Source organism: Chinchilla lanigera, unplaced genomic scaffold (genome assembly GCF_000276665.1).
Source record: "Chinchilla lanigera isolate Chin_1 unplaced genomic scaffold, ChiLan1.0 scaffold00013, whole genome shotgun sequence".
In the NCBI taxonomy this organism is placed as follows: Eukaryota; Metazoa; Chordata; class Mammalia; order Rodentia; family Chinchillidae; genus Chinchilla; species Chinchilla lanigera.
Genome location: NW_004955414.1, coordinates 30,990,210 through 31,010,795, shown reverse-complemented (window position 1 = coordinate 31,010,795; position 20,586 = coordinate 30,990,210). Strand labels below are relative to the sequence as shown.

The following is a 20,586-nucleotide window of genomic DNA, read 5'->3' as shown; positions in this document are numbered from 1 at the left end:
AAATTGCTCCCCAGAGGCTGGGTACAATTTATGGGTTAGGTCAGCACTTCAGTAGTAACATTGCCTGGTTATTTACTGTGTCATCACAGAGTAAGGGCTGGTTTTCCTGTTAGCTGTTTCTTGGCAGAATCTGTCCCACCAGTCAGGGAAGATTAATTTGTTCTCTACATAGTAATGTGATACTTTACCCATCTTGGGTCCCTGCTAAAATCCTTTTTTAGGTTGAGTGGAAGAGTCTTACTAGTGTCTCCGTTACTAGCAGGATTTCTTCTGGGACCCTAATCCCTTGAAAACACGTGAAGACATTTCATAGCTGTGTCTGAACTGGTTCTTCCCAGGCAGTTCAGAAATCTGGGGCATGAGTACTAGGAGATGGGTAGTGTCAGAAGTTAGGAAGTGCCTCAGAGAGTTTCCAGAATGCTGGTTTCTCATAGCAGGAGAACAATCTAATGTTCGATGATAGTCTTGGGGACAAGGTACTAAAATGAATTCTGATGTGTGTGTGTGTGTGTGTGTGTGGAGAGAGAGATACACAGACAGACACAGAGACAGAGATACAGAGAGAAATAGAAAGAGGCAAAAAGAGACAGAGAGACAGAGGAAGGAATGGAGAAGGAAGCGAGGAGAGGAGAGAGAAGCTGAATAGAAAGGGATACAGGACTCAAAACCAGAACCATCTTTGCTGTCTTCCCTGAAGAGTATACATGCACCAAGAATGCATTGATATTTTCACAGGCACTTAGAAGTACAGGTTTTCCAGGGGTGAGGGTTGGGATGCTTCATTCCAGGGACCCAGGAAGCTTAAATGTTGGGCTTTGCACAGTCAGCCATGTGTCTGCAGCACAGACATGACAGCAGGCCTGAAAGTCTGTGAGGAGGTGTTTCAGGTCTGGCCCATCTCAATTGTTTTGGAAGGTTGTACATGGAGCACCAAAATCTTTGACCAAAGAGAATGAAATAAGTATTTTTTCATTATTGTGGAGTATTCATTCTCATATCTGGCTATAAACTAGGAATTCTAGGGCTCCATCACCTTACCTTTAACAGGCTTTTCTTACTCTGACATTTGTCCTTTATTATTATTATTATTATTATTTTTTTTTTTTTTTTGGAACTGGGAGTCAAACTCAGGACCTTTAGCTTGCCAGACAGGCACTTGTGCTGCTGAGTTATATCCCTAGCCCTTCATTTTGTTTTTTAACTGCAGATTAGTTATAAATGTAATTGGTTGCCTCTCAGTAATACTGATAATCAAGTTGACAGTCTCATGTGCTTGATATGTTAATAGTCTTAAATTGCTATTTTAAAAGGAAAAAGTTTAGAATTTTACTGTAGGGAAACATTTTATAGAAATATCTTTGACTAGTCCATTCAATACCCAGATTACCCAAATTATCTAGGTCTAACCCTACGAATACCCACATTGTCTAGCTCTAAATGTATTTTCTTAGTTATATTTTAAGCAAATATTTATCAAGCTCTCATATGCCACAGACTGGGTGTTTTGAACACATATTTTCTCGCTTAATCTCTAGACAGCTTCTGAAAAAGGTATTTTATATTTTCCATTTTATAGTTGAGAAAAGTGAGGCACAGAACAATTAAATAACTTGCTAAAAGTCATATAGCTAGTAAGGATAAAGTTGAGATTTGATACCCAGCTCAATTTTCAACCTGCACCCTTGTCTATACACTGATAAATATATGGCATCTTCACTTACTTTTCTGAGCAAACTCCTTGTGACCTTCCTCAGTGTGGCCCATTTCCTCTCCCTAAATATAGCAGGTCATACCACGCCGCTGCTCTCGGGTTACTGAGTCACACATAGCAGCAGGGCCTGATGAGTGTAACGGGAGAAGGGCTGTAGTGGCTCAGGAGCTTAAAGAGCGTGTGAAAACCTCCCTTCAGAAGCTTGCCCAGAGTAGCCATTGAGACCTCATGTGCTTCTGGGGGACTGAGTTCATGAATGGAGTCAAGTTACCTGCTCTAATGCCCAAGGCAGCATACTGCTTTTGTGAGGACTGCTGGGATGGGGAGCAGCCTTCTGCTGACTTCAGGCTATTTCCTGGCATTCGTTCAAGTGTGAGCTGATTGCAAAGCCTGCTGGAGTTTTCCAGTTCATGCTAAAAGCAGAGTAGATAACAAGTATACACACTTTCTCTACTTTATTCCTTCATATTTCCCTTAGCGGGAAAACCAACAAGGGACCAAAGAATCAGAATAATAAAAAAAAAAAAAAAAAATGTATTTGCCCCTTCACTAAGTCTGTGGTCCAACAAAACAACCAACATTTCCCACATACCTAGCCTGAGCCAGCCACTGAACCAGACCCTGGGTAAATATGGGAAACAAAGCAGAGGTGTCCCTGGCCTCTTCGAACTTAGAGTCTAGTGAGGGAAGCCGGGAGATCAAAAGGGAAATCTGTGCATACATCCATTCATGACCATCATTGAGAAGAAGTGCAGAGAGAACAGTGCTTTATTGTGATCTGCAGGAAATTCAGAGTGAGCGCTCTCTAAGGAAGCTCAGCTGACAGGTCAGTTCTGTGCCTCTAATGCAGGAGGTGCTCGCCCTCCATCCATGTGTGATCATCTCCGAGGCCCCTAGCTTTGGAACAGTGATTTTTAGTGACTGTGTCCTCCCACCACTTCTGCCCCGCCCTCCTGTGGGGCTTGTGAAGTGAACAAAAAAGTCAGCCCAGGAGATGAGGCCCTGCGCCTGCCAGGCTTCCCAGGAAAATGTCTGCCAGCGCGAAGACGACAGTATGACTTACTAAGCAACTTACAGACCTGTTTCATAGCCCAGGCAGGGAGGCAGCAGAGAAAAGGTCACCGAAAGAGGCAGCTGTGCATGTGTATTAACCACTCATCAAAATCAAATGACAAAACCATAAGCAAGGAAAACAGAAATTAAAAATATAAAAGGCAAATGCCTTCAAAATTTTATTTTTAAAGTCCAGCTGTTATTTGGCTTGAATGTGACAAGACAGCAGTTCTTGTTCACCATGATATTTATAAAACTACAAATTCATTGGTGCTGGGGACTTAGGGAACATGGTTAAGGTCTTGTTATACTTTGAAGTGGTTCAAGACTTAACATGTATTGAGTGCACACAATTTGTTAGCTTACATGTAGGCCGTATAAGGAAGGGAGGGCTTGATTAGTTGAGTCTGTCACCATGCATTAATAATGACGAACAGCTGTTGAACTTGTGGATTTCCTGTATGGCATTTCCCCTCTCCTTGTTCTGCTTCAGCCAGAGTGCAATTCTGACCCCAGTTCTCCAGACAGCAAGGTTGCATAATATCATGAAACGGGTTCTGGTATGGTTCTTGGGAGATCAGGATTAAAGCCCCTCTGGTAAACGACTGTAAAGAAATGACTAACTAATGCCTATGGACTTAAGTTTATCTTTGGAAAGGGACATGTCGGATTGCATTATCTCTTAGGTTTCTTCCAAACCCAAGATTGTTTTAGGGTCTTCATAAAACATTGAGTGTATTTCTTATAAGAATAAGTTCCATTTAATTGGGTTTTTTTTAGATATTAAAAAGTAGAGTAATAGCTTAGAGGATATATTTGTACCACTTGCTGAATTGAGATTTCTCGTTCTTTGAGCTTTCTTGTTTATTAATGAAAACATCTCTCCAGCAGTATTTCCCAGTTATCTTTCCCAGACAGTTCCCTGCTATTCTCCTTGCTGACTTTCTTCTCTCCAGCAACAACAGCTGTGACTCGGCATTTTAAAATATATTCTTTCCATCTCGTTTATTTCCCCCACCTCTCTCTTACACGGGGGTTTTCTCTTAAACATAGGGTTTCATACTGTTCTACCTGCAGAAGAAAACATTCTTGTAAAGACGTTTTAAAATTTTCACTTTCAATTCTTTTGTCCCAGCCTCACAGCAAGGCTGCACCACATTTTGATGTGAGGAATAGTGAAATATGAGTTTATCATTGAAGGATGAACTCTGAAAGTGATTGTTTTTGGCAGAGCTTTGGACCCTGGATTGGAACTGGACCAGTGTTCCCGTATGCCATGTATTAAAAACTTGCACTGATTTGTAAGGAAATGGATATATGCACCAAAGATACTCCTGCTTAGGACTATTGTTACATATAAGATTTGTTTAGAAAGGTTTTATGGATGTATACTGAATTTGCAAGCTGGATGCCAGCCAAGCTGGCCTTACCCTTCTGAAATAATCTTCCTCTTCCTCCTCTTCCTCCTTCTTCTCCTTCTCTTCCTCCTTTGCATTCTCTTTCTCCTTTTCTTCTTTTCCTTCTCCATCTTTTTCCTTCCCTCCTTCCTCTTGCTCCTCCTTCTCTTTCTCTTCATTTCTCCTCCTCCTCTTCCTCCTTTTTGTGAACCTCTAATTCCTTAAGGTTTATAGCTCAGGGTAGCTTTATTGTTGTTAGCTTAAGCTCTGTGCTTATGGACAAATAGCAGAGACTGCAATGCTTTTTTTCCCCCCTCTGCACCATTTAATATGCAAGTTGTTTCTTTAAAATCCTGCTTCCCTTTTGATCCATACGCTTGGACATTTTTGCAGATTTTCTTATTCTCCTCGCCCTCCCTGGATTCTTACTCCTGGTAGAGAAGGAAGATTGATTCCATGACACATGACTCATTCAATGTAGCAGAGGTAAACTGTAGCCTAATCTGGGGTGGGATTTAAATGCTATAACTGCTTGTACTCTGGAATGTAAAGGTCACCAGTTCAAGCCCAACAGAATACAGCACACTTCACGTTGCAACACTTAGATTCTCAGATTTGAAATAAAGAAGGAAGCTCATGAAGTCTACAGCCAAGCAATCCCTTCTCACATCCCTGACAAGTGGGCCATCATTCCACTTCTGTTCAAATGCTTTAAGAGTCTGACAGGAAACTGACTTCATCTTGAGATACTTACTCTAAGTCTTCTAGTTCTTTGTTAACAACTTACGTAGCTTTGTCTCTGATTCTTTGTAATTTCTATTCATTTACTCTCATTTGACTTCGAGACTCTGACAGAATAAAACCTATCATTTCATTATCACACCCTTTTTTCCCTTCACATATTTGCTTAAGGATTAAAGACTTAGATTCTAGTGCTCCATCCTAGATAACTCATATTTTTTTCCTAATCTATGACTGAGAAAGTTGATCTAGATAGTTTGTAGTTGACAGTTTTTTTAAAATTCTTTAATTTGACTGTCATAATTGAACTGATTCACCTTTAAGGCAACTAGAATGCACAAAGTATCTATTGGGGACCATGCAGTCTTCTACATAAATACATTTATTACAGATATATGCCTTTACCTAAGAAGGTATTCAGCCACTACAGCAAGTACCAAGAATAAAAGAGAAGGAATTATATATTTGAAAAGAAAAGGCCCAGGTAGATCAGAGGAAGCATGAGTCAGAGCTGTGATATAGGCATACAGATCTGGCCTTCTGTGACCGCTTAAAGCAGGGTGCCCATGCACTCTGGGTAAGCATACAGGCAAAGGAATCTCTACGGAATCAGTAGGCCAGGATTGGAGACCCTGATAAGTAGCAAGGGAGGCCTAAAATGTGGTAAAGATAAGTAACAGACACATGGGCTGGTAGATAAGCAGAGTTCACAAAGTCCTTGCCTCTGGACTAACTCTGTTGTATGAGTATCACAAAAATGTATTTTACTGTGGATATAAACAGTTTTAGAGGATCCTGTGTACCAGTTTATATCAGCACTATATATAAAGTGCAGTGCTTTTAAACAAGCAAATAAACTTCTCTTAAAGAAATATATTTGCTGTGTCTTAAAAGCTCCCAAATAACTTTTAATGTTGGTAGAAAACAATTTCCATTGAACTCTCCCAGTGATGGATATTCCTGATGGGGCAAGAGAGTGAAATGTCAAGTTTCTTGTATAACTCCATCCCCTTATACTCCATAAAGAGAACTCAACCTGCTTATCATAGTTGCTTAGGCTTGATAGCTCAATGAAAGACCCAGCCTTCCTTAGTGAGGAGCCTACCCCTGCCCAGTAGCTACTTTCTCACAGGGTTGCATTTTCCAAAGCGGGTCAATGGCAGTGCCTACAATTATCACCAAAAAGGATCGACTTTTCTTTCTTCTGCTTAAGGAAGAAATGCCTATCTCTTCTGTTACTGAAATCACACAGAAGTTCACGCCAAATTCTCTATAGAAACTGAATGACATAGATTAATACCATTTTCCATGAAAATGAGACCTAAGAACAGCTACTGTATGTTCCCAGTGGGACTATAAAGTTAGTCTTCGCTTAGTCAGCAGTAGGTTTGTCTGCTTCACATAAACCAACACACTAAGATAAACCCCGGCTGACAGAGGTCTCTGTCTGTTGTGTTTGGACTATGTAGCTCTTGAAATGTCAACTTAGTCCAGGTCCCTGCCCCAGAATCCTCTCATACTGGCAACACAATCCCCTTGACTTTCCAAGTGCAGACTATAGAATTCAGCCTAAACTTAGGTGGCTTGGATTGAAAGGATATCAAGCAATTCTAAGTGCTGTTTAAATTATTTATGGTTAAAGCTGGAATTGGTGTCAAGATCAACCTTTTTTGCCTCCTTCACCCTTGAAGTTCTAACACCTTTTTCTAGCTTGTTCCAAAGACCCACACCTACCTAGCCGATCCTTGTTCTTGTTAATGACATCCTATCTTATTTTTCATTTAGCCAAAATATTCTTAAATTTGAGCATCTCCTTCCAGATTCTTTGTCTCATTTTATTCCGCTTGTACCTACTACCTGCTGTCTATTTTTATACTTTTTAAAGGTGGTTCTCTGTGAAATGAATCTCCACTGTGAGGAACCATGTCTTTCCAACCAGAATCTGTCCCTACTCAAGACCTCACAGCCTTCAGTGTTATCCACACGTTCAATCAGTTCTCATTTGCGGGTTGTCTCCCATGTACGTAACACTGTGTGAGAATGAGAGAAAAGGCTGTTTTTATTTATTTATTTATTTATTTATTTATTTAGGTTTTTCTCCGGTACCGGGAACCGAACTCATGACCTTGCGCTTGCCAGGCAGGCGCTTTTGCTGCTGAGCTAAATCCCCAGCCCCAAGGCTGTTTTTAAATAATTAGACTACATTGCATTCTTCAGGAGTTAGTAACGGAGTTAGAATTAAAAGACAGTTAGAACACAGAGATAAGAAAGACAAAAATAAAAAAATTAAAAAGATAAAAAATATACAATATTTTATACATATTATATACATTATATATAATATACAAAGATAAAAAAATCTTCCCTCCTGGAGCTTCTTGTGTGCTTTGTTGTCTCTGTGTCTATTTGCGTTATTCTCTTGACCACATCTTCTTCTCTCTGATTATCTAACTCTAGGCTTATTTTAGCTCAATCAGAGATCCAGCCTTCCTTAGTGAGAAGCCTACCCCTGCCCAATAGCTAGCTTCTCACTGGGTTGCATTTTCCAAAGCGGGTCAATGGCAGTGTCTGTAATTACCACCGAAAACGATCTACTTTTCTATCTTCTGCTTAAGGAAGAAATTCCTATCTCTTCCATTACTGAAATCCCACAGAGGTGCATTCCGAACTCTCTATAGCAACTCCTTTCCCCCTGGATGTAGCACATACATTAAACTGATTTTCACTTTGTCTCATTTGACTGACTGATGCCTATAGATCAGTCTTGTACCTGTGCCTCTTACTTTGGAGAGCAATAGTTTTTTCTTCATTTATGTCCAGGAAATATTTATACCTTAGACATGATGGCCCAGGTTAGGTCATGACGTGAGAGGGAAAAGATTGTGTAAGAATATGTCAGCATTTGCATAGCACTGTAAACTGTTACATTAGGGATGGAGCATAAAAAGTAACTCTGAACTAAAACTTAATATCCCAAGTCTCAGCTCTGGAGAGAAGAATTTCATCAGCAATATGTTCAACTATGTTAAATTTATACTAAAAGCACAAATTGAAGTTTCCTGGTTTCACTGTACCTTGTTTTCAGCTTCCTACCAGAAAGATCATTTTATGCTCTTTGGTATCAGCTCACTGTTCTGTGGGAAGATCAGTCTTGCACGAGGATGAAGTGAAGCAGGCTAATAACGGCCCGTGGTTGCACACTGAGAGAGCTATTAGTAAGGAGAAATGTGAAACAACTTTGAAATGTCCTCAAAACTTCATTGCCCTCCAAGTATTATAGTTTTGTAGTCAGTAATCCTAACCCTTTGTCATTCCAATGAGTCCTTTATAAAAAGCTGACTTATAAGCGCATGGGACAACAGGTCTCTCTTCTTTCTTGCCCTTGCTGGGCAGCCTGGTCTGGTTACTGTTCCCACCTAGAGGAACCGGGAGATAGGAGATGGTTTTTCTTGCTCGGACCTTATGCCCAGTCATTGCATTTTAGTCAGTATCACAGAGATCCTTTTGAAATACATTTTTAGCATTTGAGCTGAAGAGAGGCTCTGTAAAGGAGTAAGTTGCAACCCCAGCTAGTTTGCAGGTTTATTTTTTAACTCCCTGAAGAACAAGACATGAAGTATAGGAAACGTCATCCAGATGTGAGGAGAGTAGAGAAAGAAGACAAGCATCACTTTGTCACCTGCTATATCCTTGGTACTGGGATAAACATTTTCCTACTTCTACTTCGTATTCCTCCTCCTACCATGGCTAAAGAGAACTGCAGTGAAGTGTGAGTTACTGGGTTCCGGTCATTGTGGTGGACATTTACATGTATTTCCATTTATTTTTCAAAAAAGATGCTGCAAAATAGAAATTATTAAGTGTCTTTTATGGGGAGGTGAAACTACAGTTAAGAGAAGAGCGATAATTTATTCAAGGTTACTTAGCTGGGGAAGATCGAATCTATAATGCAAACTCAGATCTGAGTGAGTACATGGCATCTGAGCTGTGCTGCCTGTTGTTTTTCTCCAGCAGCTGACTTAATTGCCTGTCTGCGTTGAAGTAGCTTTTTCCTATGGTTTTCATGAAAAAAAGGAAAAAGTTTATTTAGAAACAGAACCTCGTGAAAGCTTTTCTTTTCCTCAAATCTTTCTAAGTCCACAAATGTTTCAAGTACTTCCACGGATTCACAGGCTGGAGTTGTTTGGGTGGCCCCTTGATTATCACAAATCTTTGAGCCACCTCTTTCTACTGGTATCTAGTTCCTTCTCCCTGTCTTTTAAAAAATGTAATTTTTATTGGACCCAGAAGCTGCATTCCCATTCTAGTAAAAGACAGATTCCCTGGAATGAATGACATGAAATGGGGAAAAGAAGCCCGTTAAATCAATTGCTAAGAGTTCGTGGAATTAGGTCTGGATACCACTGAAACAATTGAGCCAATCGTTGCAGAAATTCGTGTTGATGGCAAGTGTGAAGTCGTGGGGATGGTTGCACCTGAGTTGCCAGGGTGAGTTTGCCATTTGCTGTGAGACTCAGAAGCAGTTTAACCTTTTGAAAACCTCAAGTTTTCCTGCTGTGTGAAAAGGAGTAGGTAGTAGATGATCTTTAATATCCCTCTCATATTGATGCTCCCTAATTCTATGAGCATGCTTTACCCATTTTATGATACTCAAGGAAGGTCCCCTTGTATGCTTGTTTGAATGCAGGTATGCATTCATACCCACATTACAACATTGGGATGGTATTTTAGAGTTAGTATTTCCAAAAAGCTCAGACTTCTCTTACCATCCTCCCAAGGTTTTCTTGGAGGTGGAGAGGCTGGTATCTCAGAATTGTTCAGTGTGGCAAGTCTGTAGAAAAGATAAAATGAAAACCTGTAATCTCTAAACTCTAAACAACTATTTTGGGTACATTTTTTTTCCATGAAAGACATTCTTGCAAGACACTTAACAGAATATAAACTGTAAAATCTGGGTTTATATAAAATCCAGTTTCAGAAGTTCCCAGGTGCTAGTGGAGCATGCAGACATCTAGGTCTCTAATATTCTCTGTGTTGAGGAGGTCTGCCATTGTCTAGTGTATCAATAAGCATTTTGATATTACCTTATGCTAGCCTTAAACTCTGGTAGGGCAGCTGCGGATAGGACAAAGTGAATCACTACTGGTTTGGGGTAGGCAGTCTACTGAAGAAGTGGGCACATTTGAATAAAGTATGATGGGCATTAGAATTAAGTTAAGCATAGGGTCCCACCTGTGGGAGCCTAAGGTACTTATTCTAACCTGGAAATCAGGTAAAACGTCCATAGAATAGATAATCCCTAGAATGTGTCTTCAATAGTAGGTAATTTCCACAGGGACAGTCAATCCCTGGAGAAAAGTCAGATTCTTCGCACGAAAATACAATTGGTAGACAACTAGAAATAATGTGGTATTGTGAAGCAGAATGTTTCAGACTAGCCAGACAGGTGGAGGGCCAGATCACAAGAGAGCAGTGTATACTATTCTAGGAGTTTGGACTCATCTTGTGGGCATTAGGGAGCCATCGAAGAGTTTTAAATATAGGAGTGGCTTGGTCAGAATTACCTTTGTGATGGATCACTCTGGCTCAAATTAGAAAGAGGTATTTAAGTGGAGTTTTAAGGATTCAAAACTAGAAGGAAGAATAGCAGCCACAAGGCTAGCTTTTATGCTAGTCCAGCAAAGACAGTGAGAGTGGAGGCCATCAGGAAGGGTGGGGGTTACAAGAGATGGACTTAGCATATCTTTGTTAAGTAATTCCAAGATTTGTTACATCTTGGTTTGTGGTTCTTTCAAGATAGTCTATTATAGGAGTTCGGCTTGGATGAATTCAGAAACTGCTTGATAATATGAATAATTTAGCTTACCAGATTTTCACCAGACTCTATTCTCCATTGGCATCTTCTTGAATGTGAGCCTAGTTCTCCTGAAATCTTAGGAAACCAGAATGTGTTATTGTCTTATTTCACTCCCAGTGGTCTCTGATTCAAATTTAAATGCTTTCTTTTTCGCTGGGGTGCAACACCTTGTGATCCCCTTTCTTTGCACACGTACAGCACATAGATAATAAGTGGAACATTCGATGCTCTGTTCCACTTCCAGGTCATTAAAATAGAGAAGCACTAAGTTATCCCAGCTGCCCTGGGATTCTATAGTTGAAACAAGATAAAGGACTCTGTTTAGATATCTGTGTAAAGCAAATATAACTTGAGAATTAAAAAAAAAAAAGTAAACACAAGTACTGAAACTTAAAGCAGGAGACTCTTGAAAACACAGACCAATGTCTCACTGGTTAGAATTTCCTTCATTTTGCAAAGCCACGAGCCACATGCATCAGCTCACCACAAAGTCATTAAGCCTTTTTAAGCTCAGATGAAAAACATTAACAAATACCACAAAAGGCTTTAGTATAGCCCCTTTGTTCATTCACATATGGCACTTTATAACTCCTGCGCCACTCCGGTCGTGTGTTTGTTTAAGCTGCCTCCATCAGGCTGGTCCTGAAAGAACAAAAGACATCTTGAGCAATCCTAAGCAGGAAATGGGCTAATCTAAACATGGTTTGTGACACTTTAAGTAGAATAGAAAGCGGAGGGATTGATTAGTCATTAATGTCCAATTGGCTCCATATGGATGTTGCAATAATAAAGCCTTTTTCAGAGCAGTAGCAGAGTTATTGAATTAGAGGTTTATGTTTCCTCAGCGCTGACCTTAGGGAATTCCCTTTTGGTTCTTCTTGTTGATCTTTTAAAGAGAATGGAGTTTCTAGTAGAAAAAAAATTAGAAGCCCTGTCCACAATAACACTTGCTCATGATCCTGCAACCATGGAATGCATTAATTTAGCATCCTTTTAATCCCTGCTATAATTTCACTCCTTAGTGCTTTCTGTGCATGCCCTTCCATCTTTGGTGGGCAGTATTTCAGAGACCAATTAGATAGTGGCATGAACTTCATAACTGATAATGGGCTTCTCTAATGTGCTTGGCAGTGCAGGGAAGTGGCATCCTTAAAAGAGGGAAAGTTATGTTCTAGCCAAGGAATGGTAAATTTTGAAATTCAGTTATTTCAGAACACTGAATAGTAACTGGGTCAGCTTTGGTGCAGAAGAAATACACTACACTGAGAGTCAGAAAACCGAAGTTCTGGATCTGACTCTGTTCCTTACTACTATGCTAGCAGCTGGTTACTTCATGAGACGGTCATAGAGTCTCTCTGAGGCCTGGTTTCCTCATCTGTAAAGTGGGCCAAATGATACCTATCTTCCTACCCCTTTCAAAGGATTGCAAAGAGGACTGAGAAAATGTAGTTAGCAAGAGCACTTTGCAAATACATTTTATGCAGAATTATTTAGCATATCTGATGTTCCTATCCCAGAAGCTGACTTCTGGCCTAGTCAATGCAAAGGTAGATTTCCCTGTAAAGAATTGCTGGGGATATAGCTCAGTGGCATAAGCACCTGCCTGGCAAGCGCAAGGTCCTGGGTTTGATCCCTGCTACCCCCCCCCCAAAAAAAAAGAATTGCATTCTTTGGGACTCTGATCAGGGAAATGTCTGTTTCCAAGTGGTCTCGTGTAATATTTTTATGTGGATGCTGTCTGTGACTACATCTCTATCCAATGGCTTCTTGGTGTAATTAATTTTGATATTTGAAGTAAGTAGAGCATTTGTTTTTCAGTAGGGTTAAAGAACCTTAAAATGGAAACAGAAAGTGAAAACCTGCCTGTGGTCCTCTCCCACACTGCGCAAGTGAAGAATGAATGCCTTGTCAGAGTTCCCGGGTGACTCATGGTTCCTACAACACTGGTTCTTATTTTTTCGCCAGTCTCTTTTACCAATGTCCATGCTTCACATTTGCCTTCCTCAAATCATCCCATTTGAGGGATGACTCACGTTGCTTTTTGCTAACCTGCCCGGCTAACATTTTATAAAAGACATGAAGAGCAAACATACCCTTCACTCCTAACAATCCCTTTTCTCAGACGTGACAAACGTACTACTTTCCTAATGATTAAAGATCTTTCTCAGCCATGAAATATATTTTTCCTGCCAAATAGTCCAATGGTCAGCCAATGTGTTTTGAGACAGGGTATCATTATGTAGTTCAGGCTGGCCTTGAACTCATTTACGTAGCCCAAGCTGGCCTTGAGCTCAGGGCCATCCTCCTGCCTCAGCTTCCAGAGTGCTGGATAACAGGGATGTGTGACAACGCCTGGCTTTTTTTTTTTTTTTATGAGAAATTAAACTTGAATTTCAAGCAGCCTTATTTTATAATGAAAGTAATTGAACATTCTGGCAGTGAGCAGGAGTAAGAAGTTAGCAAGGGGCCTCGATAGTGATAGTCATACAGCCGCCAATCATTGCTCTAACATAGTACATTAGGTCTCTGCCTTGGGAAGATAGATTTGGTGGGGTAAGTGGGGTAAGTGCAGTGAACAAACCAAATGCCATTTCAATACTCTCCTTATTTCCTAATTTTTCATATTTCCTTCAAAAACTCCTTCACCTTCTACATCTTTGTTCACAGCGTGCTCATTTTTATTTTCTCTACTAACCCAAATAATAGACTATGCAATGTACCATGTAACTCTTTCCAAAACGGCACAGGAGAAAACTAACCATGCCACTGATAGACCAAAATAACCTAAAGTACTGTGATCACCAGTAGTTCTGGCAAGCAACCCGGTGGCGATATTTGTGTCTTTTTTATTCATAAGAAATCAATTATAGCTTTTTTGTCTGTCCTAGTAAATCTTTTTGGTAAATGAAACGATTTTTGGGTTTACAATACCCTAAAAATTCCATGTACTTCTCAGATACACAGAGAAATAAACCTTCAGAGAAGCACTTTTGCTTGTTTGTTGGTTTTCTGTTTTAGTTTTTCCATTTGTTTGGTTTCTTTCTGGTTTCAGCTTTTTTTTTTTAACTAATAGTTAAAACAATTTTAGTTTGAGTAATATTCCATCATGTGGATAAAGCACCATTTTTTCATTCTCCAATTATTTCCAATTTTTGTCCATTAGTAGTAAAACTACTATTATATTCTTATGTAAGTATATTTCTGGATGGAAGCTTCCATTTTTTTCAGGTGAATACCTAGAAGTGAAATTGCTATGTCATGGGTAAGTGTATATTTTTCTTAGAAAAAAATGCCAAGAAATCGTTACAGCATTTTACGTTTCAGTAGATTTATCAATTAGATTTCCAGTTGCTCCCATCCTTGCCAAACATACCACTTTCCTAATGATTAAAGATCTTTAATCTTGCCAATTTTTAGTGATTCAGCCATTCTTGTGCTAGTGTTCTGAAATCTCATTGTAATTGTAATTTACATTTTCCTGACAATTAGTGACATAAAATACATTTTAAGCGCTCATTGGCTAGATCTTCTTTTGTAAAGTGGTCTAGTGTTTTGCCCATTTTAAAATTAGATTACAATTTTTTGTTGTTTATACAGAAGTTCTTTACATATCGTGGGTTGAAACTTACCAGATAGGTTTCTTGTGAGTAATTTTTCCCTGGCCTGCTCCTTAACATTGCATTTGCTCAATAATAATCTGATGAATGGAGTTTTAATTTTGAGAAACTTCAGTTTTTCATTTTTCCTATAAGCTCTGTGTTTTGCATGCTATATCTAAGAATCCTTTCATTCAAGCGTCACTCTGAAATATTGTCTTTTTAAAAGAATGTTATAGTCCTTGCTTTTTTTTTTAAATTTGTATTTTACTAGTATATGTTTGCAGTTTGTGAAGTTCATATTCATCCTAGGGAGTAAATCCATGTTCATAACACAGCTTGTTTTATTTTCCAGTCTCTTCTCCCTTCCCCCTCACCCTCCTCCATCTCTAAATCCCCTCCCCCATTTTCATTCTGTTGTTGTTATTATTCTTAGGTCATGTTTATGATGTGTAATGTTTACATACATTGTGGGTATTTGGTAGTGGTGCAAGGCATATCTGAAATCTTCTTATGCCTCCTTCACCTCTTCCTTTCCCCTTGACTTCAGTCACCTGGAACCCTTCCCATTGGCAAGAGATCTATCCCCTTATTTCCTTCTGTCCATCCTTTGTTCTGCTTTTTGATTGTACTTTGCCTTTCTTAAATGAGAGACACCTGTGGCATTTAAAGTTGTATGTCTGATTTATTTCACTTAACATTATATTTTCTAGGTGGATCTGTTTTCTTGTGTATGTCTCAAATTTATCATTTTTTGCATCTGAGTAGTATCCCATAATGTGTAGATATCACGTTTTCTTTATTTGTCTGTTGATCCACATATAGGCTGTTTCCAGGATTTAGCTATTGTGCATTGTGCTACTAGAAACATTGGTATGCTTGTATTGTTGTGATATAGCTTTAGCTCATTTGGAAAGATACCTAAAAGGGGAATAGCTGGGTCATATAGAACTTCTAATTTCTTTGTGAAACCTCCATACTGATTTCCATGCTTGCACTAGTTTGCATTCCCACAACAGTGTAGGAAATGTGTCCTTTTTCACTACAGCCATGCCAGCATTTGTTGTTCTTTGACTTCTTGATGATTGCCATTCTTTCGGAATAAGATGAAATTATAGCATTGTTTTAACTTGCATTTCTGTAATGGCCAAAGGTGTTGAACATTTTTTTCATGTGTTTATTGATCAGTTGTACTTCTGAAAATTGTCTGTTCATTTCACTTGCCAATTTCCTGATTGGGTCTTTCATTTTAGATGACAGATTTTTTTTTGGACTATTTTATTTTAGATTACTTATTTTTAATTTTGTGTAATCCCATTTGTTGATTCTTGCTGTTATTTCTTGAGCAATTGGATTTCTCTTTAGAAAGTCCTTACCTACACCTATGACTTTAGGGGTTCACCTATTTTATCTTCCAGTAGGTTCAGTGTTTCTGTTTCAATGTTTAGATCTTTAATTCATTTTGATTTTAGTTTAGTACATGGTGAGAGATATGGGTCCAGCTTCAATCTTCTGCAAACAGATAACTAGCATTCCCAGCACTACTTGTTAAATAGGCTATCTTTCCTTCAAGGTATGTTTTTGGCTCCTTTTAAGTAATGATTTATCTCATGTTAATTGTTGGGTATAGTGTATGATATAGTGTATGAAAGTTTGCATCTTTCAATGTAGTTTTCCACTTGTTCTACCACTGTTGATTGAAAAGATACATTTCTTATTTTAACAGCTTAGGTCTTTTTGAAGGTATTTTGAATCCTTTTAACTTTCTTCAAGTATGTTTTGGCTAATCTTGCTGATTTTTTTAAATATAAAGTTTAAAATGCATTTGGCAATCTCTACAAAATGTCTTTTTCAATTGTTATTGAGAATGGGTTGAATCTATAAATAAATTTGTTAAGAACTGATACCTTCAGGCTATGGAGTCTTCTGATTCATAACATGGTATATTCCTCCGTATCTTTCAGATCTTTCAGAGGTTTCAATTCTTTCTTAAGTCATAAATGTACAAGGGTGACCAAACTATGTAATAACAGGCACACTGCCATTAATCCCCCTCAAAATGCTCCTCCTCACTTCAAACCTACTTATCCCATCATTCTTGCCACTTCCTGAAGCGGTCTGGAAATTCTCTTTTGCAACTGTCTTTACAAGGTATGACAAAAATTATGGTGAATGCTGCTGCCAAATGTCGCCTAATGGAAAGGGAAGCTTGTGCAAAACTGGGTGGTGGGCTTGATTAAAATATGTCGTGTGCATGTACAAATATGCCAAAGTGAAACCCTTTAATGTACATAACCAACATGTACTAATAAAATATTCTCATCTGCCTTATTCACGGAATCTGGCACCATGCAACTTCTGGCTGTTCCCCAAAGTCAAAATGTCTTGAAATATAAAATTTCAAATTGATTCAGGACAGTGAGGCTGCCGGGACAGCCCCAACTAAAGGCGGTCACAAGAGGACTTCCAGAACTGTTTCACAAAGTGGCGAGGATTATGGGATAAATGCATGGGGGGGGTAGTTTGAGGGGGATTAATAGCAGTGTGTCTCTTACTATAATTTTTAAAATTTAAACATTCACCATGATATTCAATCATACCTCATTGTTCAGTGTAGACATTTTCAATACTTTTTTGGTTAAATTTGTTCTTAATTTGTTATATTTTTTGATGCTATTACAAGTGTAAATTTTGAAAAATTGTTTTTTATTGAAATATAATTTACATAATAGGACATACCTATCTTAAGCAATATTAAGAAATATTGAAAAATTGCAAAAAATAGAAATATTGATTTCTATATTTTTATTTTATATTGCTAAATTATCTTACTGTTAAATTCACTTATTGTAGCAGTTATTTTGTAGATTCCTTAGGTTTTTCTATGTAAGCAATTATATTATCTATAAACAAATGATATTGGGTATGGTTTTCCAATTCGTATGCTTTGTTTTAAAAGTTGGTTAGCCACGGTGAAAGCAAACATCTTTTCCTTTTTCATATAGTGTAAGGTGTAGGATTTTCTTAAATGCTTGTTAACAGAATGAGAAAATTATGTGAAGTTACTTTTTTTCTTCGTTCTGTTACTATAATGAATTTTATTGGCTGATTTTTAAGTTACTAATTTTATATTCCTGAGATAAATCCTATTTGGTCATAATCTATTATCCACATAACACATTTACTGAATTCAGTCTTCTAACATTGTACTGAGAATTCATGCTGTCTCATAAAATTAACTGGGAAATATTTCTTCTTCTTCTACCTTTTATGTTTGTACAGGTTATTAATTTTTTTCCTTAAAGATTTTAAATTTACTGGTGAAACCATTTGAGACTGGAGTTCACTTAGTGGGAAATTTCTTAGTTATAAATTCAGGCTTTCTATTGGTTATCAGATTATTCATTTTTCTATTTATTGAGTAAATTTTGGTAGTTTGCATCTTTTAAGAAATTTGTTCATCGTATTTAGTGGAATTAAATTTTGATATTCCCAACTACCTTTTTACTGTGAGTAGTAGTTGCAGTGAAATTCCATCTTTCAGTACAAATATTGATATTTTTGTTTTCTCTCTTTGACTGTTCATCAGTTGAAGAATGAATCTGTCAATTATATTTTTTCAAATTATTAACACTTGGCTTTTGGAATTGTTTTCATTTTGCCTGTTTATATCTTAGTGATTTTTGCTGTTTATCCATTCTGAAAAATCTAATTTTAAGTTGAATTATTTCATTCATTTCTATTTAATGGGACTATTGAATTACATTGACTTCGATCGTATAATTTGCAATTTATTTTCTGTTTGTTCTCTAAGTTTTTCACCTTCTGTTTCTTCATGCCTGCCTTTGGAATAATTAAATATTTTGTAAGTTTTCTGCTTGAATTACTTTAATGACTTTTTAGCTATATCTCTTTATATTTTAGAAAATTGGTTTTTCTAAGAATTCACCTTAGAATATTGCAACAGTTGAAATTTTACCACATTCATAATTTAATATCCTTGTCCTTTGAGCTAATAGGATATTGTTGTGCTGTATTTTACTTTTTTATGTATTTAAAATCTCCAATACCATGTTGTATTTTATATTAAACTGTTCCTTGAGTTTTAAGAACAACAAATACTTAGTTGTTTGGAACCCAGAGAAGAAAAAAATCACTTATATGTTTTATATCCTTCCTTTCTTCCTATGTATCCGGTTTTCATTGTTATTTTTATTTTTCATCTTTTTTAATAATTCATTTAAATATCTCTTTGGGTATAGGTTTACTCTATTTTGTTTTGTTTTGGTACTGGGAATCAAACTCAGTACCTTGCTCTTGCCAGGCAGGCCCTTCTGGCATTGAGCTATATCCCCAGCCTGATATAGGTGTACTCTGAACTTGTTCTCCTAACTTGTTTATCTGAAAATGTAATTAATATTCTTTTTGTGTGTGAGACTAAAATAATTCTTATTTTATCCTATGTTGATGTTTTCCAGGTGTTCTATATAGGCTCTGTTTTACTTTTTTCTTTATATATCTCTTATTTTTATTAATGTATATTAATTACGCATGTTAGTGGGACTCAGTGTGACATATCCATACGGGCACACAGCATGTATTGATCCTATCCAACCACTGCCTTTCACCCTTCCCAGCCTCTAGTAATCTCTATTTTACTTTTAGGTCAACACTTTTAAGTTCCCACATATTGAAGAGAACATGCAGTACTTGTATTTCTGTGCCAGATTTATTTCACAGAACATAATGCCCTCCAGTTCCATACATTTTGCTGTAAATGACAGGATTTCACTCTTTATGGCTGCGTAATAGTCCACGATCATTTATGAAGCATATGTTCCCTGTATTAAATTCTGGACGGATTTTTCTTTCAGTATTCTAAACATTGTACTTGTGGAGGCTTAGTTTTACAGAGTTAGGGTAAGTCTATTTCAATTTTGTTTTAGTCCTGGGGTGAATCTTTAGTCTTGGTGTATAGAATTTATTTCTAAGGAATTGTTTCTCCAGGGTTTCAGTGGAAAGTCCAAGGTGTTTGTGAATCCCCTCTCAGTTGATGGGATTCAAATCTAACTTTTATTTCCTTGGCAGTGGGCATCATCTGAAATATCCCCTCAGATCTTTCGGATGTACAGCCTTGTTTTCCACTGGCTTCACGTGAGCCTTTCTTACACATCTGAGGTTAAGGGTTTAACCTTTTGGAAGCCTCAGACTCTGTCTTCCAACACATTAACTAAAACAGACAGACCTTCGGTTTGCCATGGGAAAAAAAAAACTTTGAAAACAGAATTTCAACTTGTGAAATTCTCTTTTTTTGAGGATGGAATCCCCTCCAGTTTCTGCTTAATTTTGGTAGCACTCAGGTGTCTTTTCATATTTAACTCGGAATTTTTATTTATTACCTGTTGGAGGTTTGGTCTGTGGTGAGCTAGTCTGCCACTGCCAGAACTGGATCCCAGTACAGAATCTTCACGCCAATGGTTTTTATATAGCACATTCCTTTTGTCTGACAAAGTCTAGGTCTTAACAAGCCTTTTAGAAGGTATTTAGTCACTTTATTTTTCTCTATTCTTTATTATCCTTTCACTAGTAATCTGAACTGTGACTGTTCAGTTGTAATGTATCAGTTAGTTTCTGTTTAGATCTCTTCTGGACTGTATTTGTTCATGATACTCCCCTCCTTAAATACCTTAAAGACTTATGGGGTGGGCTTGACAATTGGTCCCTATTTACTACTATTCTAATTTTGTCTCTTTGTAGTCTTCTTTTTTCCTATAAAACCCAAACCATAACCAGCTTCTTTTTATTTCCTCAAACCTACTGTGCTTTAGTTATTACTCTGTGGCTTTATTCACACTGATTCCCTGGTCTGGAATATTTTTGCCGGTAAATTTTTGCTCTTCTTTTAAGATGCTGCTCAAGTATCACTTTGTCTCCAAAGTCTCTGTAATATTCCCCTCTGTCTACTCCAACAATGTCAACAGCTTCTTTTCTCTGCTTTTATTGTACTTTAAGGTTACTATTGTTAGCACTGTTTCATAATTTTTCATGTATATGTCTTTTTCCCAGGGGACCAACTTCCGTAAAAACAAAGCACATGTGTTATTTATCTGTGTACTCACCATCCTGATGCTGAGTCCACCTGAAACTTGTCAGAAGTGTTTGCTGAATTAATGCATAAATAAATGATTACTAGAAACATTATAGAATTAGCCAGAGTTCCTCCTTGGGGAA

General features: G+C 37.7%; 1 protein-coding gene across 26 annotated transcripts in view; it reads left to right on the top strand.

Annotated features, from left to right (window-relative positions):
* The window catches only part of Sox6 (SRY (sex determining region Y)-box 6), a 566,848-nt gene that overhangs the window by 521,678 nt on the left and 24,584 nt on the right, over window positions 1–20,586 (top strand). The window lies entirely within an intron of this gene.